The sequence below is a fragment of the Lissotriton vulgaris genome, chromosome 2_1 (assembly GCF_964263255.1).
Source record: "Lissotriton vulgaris chromosome 2_1, aLisVul1.2, whole genome shotgun sequence".
Taxonomy (NCBI): Eukaryota; Metazoa; Chordata; class Amphibia; order Caudata; family Salamandridae; genus Lissotriton; species Lissotriton vulgaris.
Genome location: NC_141687.1, coordinates 1,311,624,650 through 1,311,638,117, shown reverse-complemented (window position 1 = coordinate 1,311,638,117; position 13,468 = coordinate 1,311,624,650). Strand labels below are relative to the sequence as shown.

At 50.9% G+C, this 13,468-nt stretch overlaps 1 protein-coding gene across 1 annotated transcript in view; it reads left to right on the top strand.

The window, feature by feature from the left end:
- The first annotated feature begins 8,656 nt into the window (after positions 1 to 8,656).
- Positions 8,657 to 13,468, top strand: part of SEMA5B (semaphorin 5B) — an 848,743-nt gene continuing 843,931 nt past the window's right edge. Inside the window, exon 1 of the mRNA XM_086957072.1 lies at positions 8,657 to 9,100. The gene's annotated coding sequence lies outside the window, so the exon portion shown is untranslated. The remainder of the gene's footprint in view (positions 9,101 to 13,468) is intronic.

Sequence of the window (13,468 nt, the reverse complement as noted above, 5' to 3'; positions counted from 1 at the left end):
GCATAGAGCGGTAACATGCCAGCTCTCCTACCAAGCTCACGCCAGGCATTCGCTGTGGAACGGACGGTATCTACCTCACCCTAGTCGAACACCGAGTGAGCGTTACCCACCATAGCTCTCAACAGGTACGGCAGAGTAGCGCTGGCCTCAAGTGCCACGTGAGGAGTGTACGGGGGCGCAGACACCCAATAGGCAGCAAATTGCGCCTGTGCGCATAAGTAATATAGCTTCATATCCGGCACGGCAAAACCACCCAGTGCGTAGGGCTTAGTCAGCACATCCCACGTCACTCGCGGCTTCCTGCCAGCCCAAGTTAAGGTAGTCAGCAAAGAGCGCAGCTGCGCAAAGAAATGTGAGGTCAGTCGAAGTGGTATGTTTACAAAAAGATACAAAAATTTTGGGAGGACAACCATCTTGATTAAAGACACGCGATCAGCCAAGGTGAGAGGGAGCTTAATCCACCGAGATACCTGATCCTCCAGTTTGGAGACAGCCACACCATAATTGGCTCTAATGACCTCCTGACTATCCCGATGAATCTGGATCCCTAGGTAGCGCACCGGATCCACAGCCCACTCCAGTGGAAATTCCAGCGGGAACGGAACTGTGACGTCTGTGAGAGGCAGCATAACAGATTTATCCCAGTTTATAGTCAAACCAGAATGCCGGCCAAACCAGATGAACTCCCGAAGGATAGGCTCAAGATGGCGTGCAGGCTCGCGCACATAAAGCACCATGTCATCGGCATACATGGACACAGCCAACAAACGAAGGGGAAATTTCAGAGCCGCGTCTGCATACCTTTGTCTCAGAACACAGGCCAGGGGCTCCATCACTATAGCAAACAATAAAGGTGAGAGAGGGCAACCCTGCCGAGTGCCCCTCCGCACCGGGAACGAGTTCGAGACATGGCCATTGACCCGCACACGGGCCACCGGGTCAGTGTAAAGAAGAGTCACTAATGATGTAAAAAAGAAGGGCACCCCCATGCGATGTAAAACAGCTATCATATACCTCCATGCCACAGAGTCGAATGCCTTTGCGGCATCAAGCATAACAGCCACTGCAGCCAGTTCCGGTTTGAGTAAATGTAATACAGCAAAAAGAGCCCTGAGATTGTGGGTGGTAGACCGAAGCGGTATGAACCCCGACTGATCAGGCAGCACCATTACCGGAAGTAGCAGCCGCAGACGAGTTGCAAGCACCTTAGCTATAATCTTAACGTCAGTGTTCATTAGCGAGAGGGGACGATACGACTCACAGTGGTCTGGAGGCTTCCCGGGCTTCGGCAATGCAACCAGCAGTGCCTCCCTCATCGTGGTCGGGAACTGGCCCCATTCCACAGACTCCTCCAGCACCATCGCCAAGTGTGGAAGCAAAAGATCAATATACTCCTTATAGAATTCGGCAGGCAAGCCGTCCGTGCCAGCAGCTTTCCCATTAGGAAGAGCAGCAATCGCCTCCCGAAACTCCTCCTCAGTGATGTGGTGCATTAGGAATTCTTGCTGACCTCTCGAAAGCCAAACCAAAGCTATATCATCAAAGTACTGAGCTATTTCTTCCTCCGTCGCTGTCTCCCGATACTCATACATACCCTCGTAATATCTTGCAAAACAACTCAGGATGCCGGGCGTGTCAGTCACGACCTCCCCTCCATCCACAATCTCCTGCACCGCACAATGCTTGGCCCATGGTTCCCTTATGCGATCCGCCAGCCCTTTCCCCGGTCTGCCCCCCTCTCCATAATAGCGCGCCCTGGTGTGCTTGGATAGGAACTTCACCTCCTGATCGGCCAGCTCGTTGTATTCGGAAACCTTCAATCGGATGTCAGCTAGTAGAGCTTCCCCAGGGCAGTCCTCCAACTGCCGCTCCAACATCAGCAACTCCCTCTCCAACCTAGACATGGAGTCTCTCAATGATGTCAGGACTCCGGATTGAAGGCCAATACACGCCCCACAAACAGTCACCTTAAAGGCCTCCCACACTGTGCACATACTATCAACCGTGCCGACATTTTTCTCAAAGAACTCTGCAATAATAGTTCTGAGTCGCTCGCGGAGCACCAAATCTGACAAGGTTCCCGGAGATAAGCGCCAAGTGAACGGAGCAGGCGTACACGACGGCACCTGCAACAGCAATCGAACCGCCGCATGGTCAGAGAGCGTGCGCAGCAAATGGTCAACCTCCAACACCCATCCACTCACATCCCGAGTCACCAACCAGTAATCCAATCGCGACCAGGTGTCGTGAGCTGAAGTATAACAAGTACCCTCTCTCCTTCCCGGGTGCTTCAAACGCCATACATCAACCAATCCCAGCCCTTGCATACCCTCATGAACCTCAGCAGCCGCTTTCTTTCGCACCCAGGGCTTGTCCTGTTTCCTGTCCATTTCCCCATCCAAGATCACATTAAAATCCCCACCGCAAATTACAGCCGACTGTGGCAACATGTATACCTTATTCCAAAGTGCAACATAGAAATCAGGGTCATCTACATTAGGTCCATACACATTAATGAGCGTGACAGGGGAACCGCATAAAGTACCATGCACAATAATATAGCGCCCTTCCTTGTCAATGTCCTCATGTATCGTAACAAATGGCACAGACTTTTTAATCAATATCATAACACCACGTGCATATGAGGAGTAGTTCGACGTCAGTCTAACCCCCGCCCATCTCCGACCCACAGTTTCCGCAGCTTTGCCCCACAGATGTGTCTCCTGTAAGAAAGCGATATGCGTACCATGCCTGTTTAGAAACGCCAACATTTGTCTAGTCTTTTGAGGATGGTTCAACCCCCTCACATTCCAAGTAACACATGCAATTTTACCTCCCCCGGCCATCCACCCAAAGTCGAAAGTTATCCGTAAACCAGCAGGGCCCCCCCCCTGTCTAGAAGGAGCACAATGCATAGAGCCCAGCAACCTCCAAAGCCCAGTAAGGAGAGTCATCCTCATCAGGTAACACAAGGCCCAGGCACTGCCCAACCCCGATCCAACCCCTACATACCTCCCAACACACTCAATGCAATACTGTGACCTTACCCAGGATCGAAACATACCCCCCAACCCCCCACCACCCACTTCAGTGTCCCCAACCTGCCAAAGCCGACCCCAGCCCCCCTCCCCCAACAACCCCAACTGTATGTTCATAAATGTGTGGGGATCTCCCATATGTGGGGACGCAGTGGCGCACAGCTCCCGCCAGAATTCTGACGAGAGAGCGGACCGCGTACGCGATAATGAATTCCCGCTCCCCCCCCCAACACTCAGAGCAGTAAGGATCCCTGCAAAGCATGTCCGCCTAGCAAGTGCAACAGAGCAATCGGCTCTCCCGCCAGGATCTCATCGAGTAGAAAGTAAGCCCAATAAGCAAATATCAAAGGTCACAATAATACACTAGTCATACACCACCCTATGCATAGTCACAGTGGGGCAAAATCCACAAGTCTATTTAAACACGGTATTTACATGCCAAACCTCCTCAGTCCCATAAATGAGCCACAACGCAATATTAGTAGGAGTACCGTAGACAACCAGCAGTAGCAGAGGCTCGCCGAATAAAATAGGGTGAAGAGCACAGCAAGCTAGAGATGAACACTGTACCAAGGCATATCGTATCCAGTAGGGCTAACTCTGCCAGTCGAAAAACGCCTATTCTACATCTTCCATGAGGTCCCCTTCCCCCTCCTGCTGTCCATTAGAGTCCCGTTTACGTTTTTTCTGTTTCTTTGCGTAGTCCATGGCAGCTTTAGGGGTAGCAAAGATTTTGTTGTCCGATGGAGGTCCAATTCGAAGACGCGCCGGGTACAACATGGCGTACGGAATGTTCTCGTCTCGCAGCAGTTGCTTCACTGGAGCGAACTCCTTGCGCGCTGTTTGCACCGCCACAGTAAAGTCAGGGAAGAACTCCAGCTTATTTCCTTGGTACTCAATGGTGCCCTTTTCCCTGGCCAGCCGAAGTATAACATCTCGGTCCCTGTAATTAAGAATACGAGCGATAACAGGGCGCGGGTTGGCTCCAGGCACAGGCCGCTTTGCCAGGGAACGGTGCGCCCGCTCCACGATGAAGACCTTCGATAATTTATCCGAGCCAAAAATGTCCACCAACATTCTCTCCATAAAGTCTTCCATCCGACCCACATTGGTGGACTCCGGAAGGCCTGTGACGCGAATGTTGTTTCGTCTGGACCTTCCTTCCAACTCCTCGTTCTTCGCCTGGATCACAGCCAGCACCCTCTCCATGTTGAACACCTTAGTGGTCACCGTGGCCAGTCCATCCTCTGTAGCGGACACTCTCTGCTCCACCTCGCCCATTCGCTCGTTCTGCCGATCGAACTGCGTCGCCATATGGTCGAGCCTGTGATTGACCGCCTCCATGGTGCATTCAATGGATTGCAGCGTTTTTTGCATCGCCACCAACGTGGACTCCAGATTCGGGGCGCCACCAACCGCCCCCGAAGTTTCAGCGTCCGGCGGTGATTGTGAGGAGGACGTCGCCGTTTTCTTCGCCTCAAAGTTGATCTTGGGCTGATTACGCTCCGGCCTACCCATGGCGCCTCCACAACGCTCAACCGGCCCAGAGGCAGCAACCCACGTGGTTGTGGGCCTAGTCTATCCTCACCCCGGCAGTCGCAGTTCAGGGCTTAACAGTGTACCCAAAGCGGTAGGCCAAAAGGCGCAGGAGCTTCAGTAATCCTCTCGATTACACAGATTTGTAGCGTAGAGGGTTTTCAAAGCACACCGGATAGGAGCACACCTCCAACTATCAGCCGCTGTGACCCAACGCCGCGGCGTACCCCAGCCAGGTGAAGCTCGCTCGGCGAGGCCTAGCGCGGCCTAGCGCCGCCTCCGCAGCCCCGGTCTCGCGTAGGCCAGCGCCTCACTCACCTCCACCAGCGGGGCAGGATTCAAATTCGCTCGGGCTCCAGGCACCAGGTCGCCGTCCCCCGAGCTCCGTCTGCGCCCTCAGCACGGATCACAGGACACCAGCCGGAGCGGCCGTGCAGGCGGATCGGATCTCAAACTCCAAGACGGTGGGCGGACCACGCCACCAGCATACGCGCCTCCGGTCGTCCGGCAGCCAGCCAACAGCAAGTTCGAGAACGCGGGCCAAACGACCCTCTCGGCCAGGGGAGAGCACCGCACTCGAGTCTCAGGCACTTCAGGTGAGCGTTGCCATCAAGTCGGGGGGAAAACGCAGCAGAATATACAGGATTTTACAGCAAAGTATGGACGGTCCCGGCAGAGCCTCACATACGTGCGGCCATCTTGCTCGGCGCCCTCTAGCGCCCCCAGAAGAATTGGTCTTGATGATGGTCAAATGAGTGGCAAAATGTTATCCATTTAGAGTTTTTTCTCTCTTCCTCTTCCTTTAGAATTGTAAAGACCCTTACCTGATGGCAACAATAAAAATGTAGCTATGAATGCTAAAAGGAGGTTCTGTTAGAAATGAGTTAGCATTCATGTAGCTAATTTTGTAATAGCCGCTACTGCATATGCATGTGGCCAGCCCCTTCTAGCATTGTGCGAGTTAAGTTAGCGTTTGCGACGCCATTTCTGTTCATCAGCCGCCATATTGCACTGTGATCAAAGTTAAGCCTCTGTTACCCTTCCTGCTTGCTTCAGCAGAAATCTGCTGTTCAGTTGCTTCTCCTTATCATATTTAAGGCCGACATGCTAATATACTAATGATTAGCTTATTCTGTTCTTGCATGCCTATCCCTGATCGTAGCTCTGCTCCCACACGAGAGAGAGCTGAGCATGGACACGGCAACCTTGGGAGTTTGATAACGTGAACCCGTTCTGCAGTTGGTATCCCATCCTTCTGTGCCTCCTTTGTTCAGACTCTGCCCAAATTGTAGTTTTCCACTTGGGGCGGTGCTTGGGAGGTGCTGGAAAGCTTATTATGTGTTCCCAACTGTTCTGGAGTTAGCAGCTATCTCATGAGGCTGGTCAGACCGGACTCCTCTGCAGCGCACTACTAATAAAATTGCTTGGCTTGTATTCTCTACTGTTGTCACAACTCTTCATTTCTTGGAAGGGTGAGAGGTGGGCGCGAGTGACCCGGGTGGCCCATTTCGGGTCACTTCCTTCATCTTAATATTTGGTAACATCGTTTTTTCATAGTTTGAGTGGTGTCAATTTAAACATGATGTTTCATTTTTTCCACTCTGGGCTAGTTTATTTTTAATGAGCCCTTAATGTATTTTTAAATAAATGTTGGACAACGTTGTTGCTGTCAAATATATGAAAGGATTTTAATGAAGGCAAACACAGTGTTCCTCTCTAAGGTGGTGAACTTTTGAGTATAGATTTTTAATGTTATTAGCAGAAAAATACTCTACTTCATGTTGAGTAAGAAATGTTACTTTTGGAAACCCTCTGACTATGTTTTTTTTCCCTTGACTAATCAGCAACAGCTTTCCTCAAACAATAATAGGTTGCCAAAATGTGTATAGAAGAAAATGTGCTGTACAGACCTATCATCGGGGTCCGAGGTTACCCACCTTCTACCAATGCCCTCTCCTGTGGCATCTCAACTTTTCCTAGAAATTTGTGAGTGCTGACTGTGCCTTATCTGCGGATGTTTTAAAACATTTAGCGTTGTTTATTGCACAATTGAATTAGCTTTAAACTCAAAATTTGAATGATTTATGTCACAGCCTTTGTTTTCCGTAATTCTCAAGGAACAACATGCTTCTGGCAAACTGTGGATTTCAAGCAATTAGAAGCTAATACATTAATATACTCTACACAGTTTAAAACTGTATACTGACAGTCATAATTACCCCTGTGCATCCTGTATATTCAGTGCGTTTGACCAATGTCATTGAAATTCTTAAAAACTGCCAACTCCAACATATCCGATCGGAATTGGGCTTAGTTTTCCATTTCTCCTACCTGGCCCTTCTCATGGGGGCTAAGACTACGGGGTACGTTTTCTTTTTTTTCCCCCATACTAATAACTTATTCGCATTGTTTGACCATTAACCTTTAAAGGGAGTTTGAACAACATCCTTTCTAACACAAAGCGCCCCCCGACCCGCCTCTACTTAACCTTTTTCCAGATCCTTGGGGGCAGAGACCTCGAGAATGAATGAAACGCAATGTAAAACTCCCGATGATCTATTTGCATAAGGAGCTTTTAGCCCTCACACAGAGCCACAGGTGGGAAAGCCGGGGACAGTGCTCAAAATGGAAAATTCGAAGAGCAGGTACTCACTATCCAAGATGCACTAATTCTCTCCTTTTAAAAGTATTGCACTCCTGTTCAGAAGTCTCTTCCAAATTTAAGAGCGCAGGTAACTCCGTACCGAACAGCACCTGCCCATTTAAGGCACTGGCGGGGAAAGTCGTGAGATCCTGAGCGAACGGGTGTGGGTGCTGCTGGGACACTCTGGCTCCCCTGAGGTAGGTTCTCACCTCGAGACCTGGTGCCACCTATCGAGGGAGGCGGGGCTTGCGCAGTCAGAATGAGACTAGAGAAAAGGTGTCATTTAGGTGGGAGAGGAGTGGTGGCGGCAGCCCTGGTTCGGTGATGAATTCACTGGTGTATTCTATATCTGGGAGGAGCCCAAGGGGGTATCTACCATAGGGGCGACAGGTGCAGTGGTACTGGGGCCCTGAGCCATGTAAGGACCACTGACCCGTGATTATTGCTGTATTTTACTTCTCCAACAGGAGTCAAAGGGACTCTTTTCCTCGCGTGCTGCAGGGCCCCTGGGATTCGTGCTACACTGCTGGAGGAGCCGTCCTGCCAGGAGGAGAAGGCGGAGATCTTTTGGGTGGAGCCCACGGGCAGGTGGGCCAGCAAGTAAGGTGGGTTTGGTCTAGAAGAAGCAATAGTTACCAGGGGCTGAGGGAGACGGGGGTGCTTTCAGGTGCTTTGAGAGACGGGGTTGCTGATGTTGATGCATGGGAGTAGGAAGTGGCTTCTAAGGGGGCGTGCGAGGGTAGAAAACGGACTATCCCAGGGGAGAATGCGGCGGCGCTGCATAGCTTCCAAGTACGCCTCCCTGTCATGGGCGACACATTCAAGCAATGCTGCCCTTTTAGCCAACAGGACGGTGCATTATGTTACTTGTAAGTGTCGCGTTTACTATTAAACACTTTAAGATAATAAAGGTTAAGCTCAGCGCTGCAGGCTGGAAGGGCGTGAGCTGCTGAATGTGGCACGCATGACAGGGGCCACTTGGCAGCGTCACGAGGAGCTGGTGCTGCAATGACAGGGAGTGGTGAGATGAGAAGTGCATGAGCTGGGTGAGGCGCTTGATGAACCGGTACTACAGTGAGCACCTCGTGCAGAGGGGCGTGGCTCCCGTTTGGTGCAGCGAGTGCAGTGGCACCGGGGACCGGTGCATGCTAATAAATGTATTTTGCCACCTCAGCAGCAGTCATTAATGTGTGCTTGCACCAGGGCCCATGACATCCTGGCTGCTCTACTTACTGCAGGTGCATTCACTCACGGTGAGGCGCTAGCCGCCGGGTAAGGTAGGAGGCGCTTTGTTCCAAAGCGTAAGGTCGGTGTTCCCGGGGGTGTGGCGGGCACGGGATAAGCTGCTGCTGCAGCCGGCCAGGAGGGGGAGCTGCGATCTGTGGGGAGGAGGAGCCAGTGCTCGGATGGGAGGAGCTGGGATGGAGAGGGGAGGCGCGGGAGCCGGCGCTGCTGAAGGCAGAGGACTGAGATTCCAAACTCGGGAGGCAGGTCGAGCCTGCTACAATGGGGGCCACTGACCGAGGATGAGGAGACGCGAGCAGCAGGCCACCCTCTAGAGGCAAACTGGAGGCGCTCTGTGCGGCACACAGGCACCCGGGCTTCACGTGGGTGCAGCGGGACCCTCCTTACTCTGCAGCAGGACACCTACGCTTTGCAACCGGGCACCTTCCTTTGGCAGCTGGAATCCCTTCGCTACCCACGGGGGGGACTTTGCAGCAGGGGCGTCTGTCGTGCAGAGGGGGACCTCTTGACAGCGGGCTACAATCTGTGCAGCACCACAAGGATTGACGACAAGGTGCAACTTCAAGTTTGAGGAGCATTCACCAATTCTCTGTCAAGTTCTGAGCAAAATTAGCACCCGGGAGCACCCCCCAAAATAGTAAGTTCGCAGACTTTGTGCTCTGTTTATGTATCTTACTGGAGGGATGGTTGGTGAGACTGGCGTTTTTGCGTTCCTTGTCTAGTGCTTTCCTGCTGTCCGGGCTGCGCAGCCGGGACTGCAAGTGCAGCACGGAAAGCAGCCAAACTGAGCAGGCGGTAGTGCAAGCGCAGCGACGTGTGCAGCCAACTGAGAAGCGCCAGTTGGAGTGCAGCTCCGCGTGCAGCCGGCAGTGCATGTGCAGCTGAGGGAGCTAGAGTGCCGCAGACATTCTGGTTCCCAGAAGGATTGAGTCGGCGTGGTGGGTCTCCAACGTGTGTGTGGGGGGCGCTGGGGGTGAGGTAGTGATATCTGTGTTGCGTAAATCTGGGATTAATTTAAAGTGAAGAAGGGCTGTGTGGGAGTACTCTGCATATATAAAGTGTTTATGTTGCGTTTGTGACAGTAACTAAAGTGTGGCGCTTAAAATGTGTGTGGGGTGGGTTCTGCACAGCCAGGTGTGACATACAGAACGGGTGTAAAGTGCGTGTCTGAAAAGTGGGGTAAATTACATTCTAGGGAAATATTAAGAATGAAGCTCCTCTTCTCTTACTGTTTAATTAATGCATTTGGATCGTGAAAAGTGCGAGACAACCGATGGCAGTCACGTAATCCTCAGCATGCACCAGGTCAGCTTGCAGCAGAGTTCAAACAAACAAAAAAAGAGCACCCGATATGAACATCGGTGGTATTTAAAAAATGCAAATGGACTCCCACTTCACCTGGCAGCAGGGGGAAAAAGGAAGTATACACCTCTCAATTCAAGCCACGTTACACCCACCGCCTCTTCTCATCCAATACACACACCACACCTCTAAATTAACTGGTAAAATTGGTAAGTTTTTCCCGCTGGTACCGAACTATAAACAATTCTGCTGTTAAGCAGAATGCAGATGCAATCACCCTCTTTAGCCCCCCCCCCCCCCCCTCCCCAATAGTTTCTTCCAGCAAGGAAAAGTAAAATATGTCGCTGGGAATTAAATGTATCCACCGTTCAAACACATTTCACCTGTCCTTGAATTCATTTGGAGTTGGGTGCAGAAAGACCCGTGTTGAAAATGAATGGGTCTGGGAACGTATCCGAAGCCCCCTTATTTTGCTAGGTGGGGAGGGGGGATGGACCGGAGTTTGGGGACATTCATGGGTATTTTTTTCACATGGTAATTTCCTCTCTTTGTGGTGGTCGCTGGCCCATTAATTCTCCGCTCACGTCCCGGTGGAGATCAAACGCACAGAGGAGGCAGTCAGAGGCTGCACAGAGCCATCGCTCACACTGCACCGGATTCTCTCGAAGTTTACACCGCCGACCCAAAACAGACCCGAGATTTAAAAAAACAGAACAGGTCAAAGGTCACCGTCACTTTGTGAACAGCTACAAGTTTAATCTTGAAAGAGCAGATACGTTGGTTCGTGTGGGTGGAGAGAGTGCCTGAAACCATTTTAAACATAACCAGACTTTTAAAATGTGCTTTCGAACTGCTGTTTGCAGAGGGGTTGTGCTGATGCGTCGCATGTGGCTGGTGTTTGATGGCTGCAGATGTTCGGCACAGCTGGGTGCTTTATTTACAGCCCTTGCGGTAATGACTGAGTGGGTCTCGAGTGTGTGTGTGTTGTTACTCCCTCTTTTAGGCAGGCTGAGAGGGGCTTTGTTTTGAGTGCGTGGGAGGGAGGGGGCAGTTAGTCTCTTATAGCACAGGGTGCACGCAGGGGTTAACGCGAGAACGCTTCATCCTCAGTCTGTTTGTTTGTTGTTTTTTGTCGCCAAGACAAGCCTTGGCCCTGCTGGGCCCACATCTGGCCCTCTGGGATTTCAGTTACTGGGTAGCGGAGGTGTGATGGGAGGGTTAAACAAAGGGCGCGCGGTGACAGTATGCGGGTTATTCAACTTAATGTATGTGGTGTATTATGCGGTAAATATATAGGGCAGGGACCGTGAAGGAAGGCACTGGCGGGGAGCTAGTTTGGAGGCATCCTATTTAGGGATGGACGACAGCACATTTTACAGTAGGGTACTGTATGAGAGGGCAGTAGATGGCCGTGGTGGAAGGGTTGCTAATAGGGAGGCGTTGAAATGAAGAAGTTTTGAATAACTCTTTAGGACTTGGGTATCAATCAAAGTAGCGCCAAGAAACCACCCCTGTGTACGTGCGCTTTATACATGTATTTTAACATAACACAGTGGAGGGGCAACGAGGAGGCTGGATTTAGAAAGTAGCGCGTGTGTGCGGGGCTGGTGAGATCGAAAGACACAGATGAACTTTATTCGAGGGAATGGATTACAGGGCGTGCAGTGTGAGGTGGTAGCTGTAACTGCGGGGCACATAGTGGGACAAGAACTTAGAGACCATGGTGAGGCACGGAATGGCCGGCATTAAAAAGTACGGTGATCGGGGTGGCCTGGACTGGAGGTTTTCAGACCCAGGGAGGCAGGCGAGGACCGGATTTAGGGGCAGACATTGCAGGGCTGACAGTGCCAGACATTAAAGAGGCGGTGGGTGTGTGAGATAGGAACGGGTAAGGGGGGGGGGGTGTATAAGGACAGGCAGTGGTACGTGTTCGGCTACTGTAATGGTGCACAGGTCAGAGCAGTGCGGGGGGGGGGCACATTATGTGGCAGTGGTACAGGCGAATGCGTGAGTTCAAGGACAGGGTGTCTCAGGGGTTCAACTGCCAGAGAAAAGTGCACTGGGGCAGGTGTTGTCACGGGTTAGAGGGTTCGGGTTTGAGAGCAGGTGACCCCGAGGATTAAAAGCACAACATCTTTGGTGGCTGGAGTCGGGGATTCGAGGCATAGTGCTGGGCAGGTGCGTGCTGTTTTTTTAAATATATATGCGGCACAGTGTTAATCGGCACAGAGTGGCAGCGATGACCTCAGGCGGGTACAGTATGATGCGGCATTTAACGACAGGAACAGGTTACCCAGAGTGTATCCTAACCAGCCCTGTGATGGTACGCTGTTGACGTCACATACTGACGTCAGATATTGCCGTAGTTGATTAGACACACCTGGTATTGTGTCCCGCGAGGGCCTGCGGAGCAGATGATACAAGACCGCTTGAGAAAGGGAAGGGTAGCACAGTATTTCACCTACAGCTGGTTCTTTGGACCACAAAACACCGGCAGGGCTGCGAGGCGCACGCCACAGCCTGCTGGCGAGAAGCCAGACCTCTGGGGATGGTTACATTGTAGCTTTTTTAATGCAGGAATACCGCTCATTGTATCTAATTACCGTGACCATCTGCCTTCTTTTTGGAGGCAGACCATTCCCGTTTCTAGACATTTTGTGCTTCCCTAAGCAACTAAGACCCCTGGTTTAGGGAACATATCCTCAGGATCTTGGAGCATGTGTGCAGTTCTAGATATATTTCATAATAGCTTCTAATTCTCACCCCCTCTGTAGATTCTTCTTTGCTCACCATGCATGGAGCTAATAATAACATTAACAAGAAAATATTTTATGTTCGATTGAGGGCGAATGGTGTGGAAAGTATGGGGGTTGAGTGTGTGTGGTCACAGCACCGTGTGGTCTGAAGGGGGCCCGATTCACAAACGCACTTATGGCTCATGAAGTTAAGAATGCAGAGTTCCCGCTCTCGGTGTGGAATCTCGCCACTTTAGTGCGAAGTTGCGAAAACTCCGCACTCTTGACTTTAGGAGTCATAAATCCCTTTGTGAATCGGGCTCTGCGCGTATGAGGCTGGCCTATAGCAGGAGTGGGAGATCTAGGAATGGAGAATACCCTTGGATGACGCTTCTCAGTGACGATTATTTGATGAAAGGTGGTAGTTGCCATGGTGAACAGAGGCTATCTGCAATCTAAGTGCATTAAAAAGGTACGGGAACTGTGATCCTGAGCGCAATGGAGGCGTGGCTGAAAAGAACATAATATTCTGTAACTTTTTTTGTTGGTCTTTCACCTTTGGGTAACTGCATATGAAATAACCCACAGCTTAAATGAAAAATAAACACAAGTTAAACAGATCAGTGAGAGGTGCACTATTTTATGTTATGACACCTCTACTGGTTGATGTTTTCACTACTCATGTTTGTGTACGGAACAGCCAGCCACAGAATTTAAGTCTGGTTGGTGCAATGGGGACTAGTGACTTGTGTGTTTTAGTGTTCTGAGGTCCTAGTCTGTGACAGAAAGCACCGTGACTATGCAAGTCGTCATTTTTAACTTTCATTACACACACTATAAAATAGGCTGTCACAAAATGCGCAGACAACATTTAGGTATAAGATTGTAAAAAAAAAAAGTGCATCCAAAATGTCGTTATGGTTTGAGGAAGATAGGTGGAGGGCAGGGGGCTGATGGGGGTGCTAACA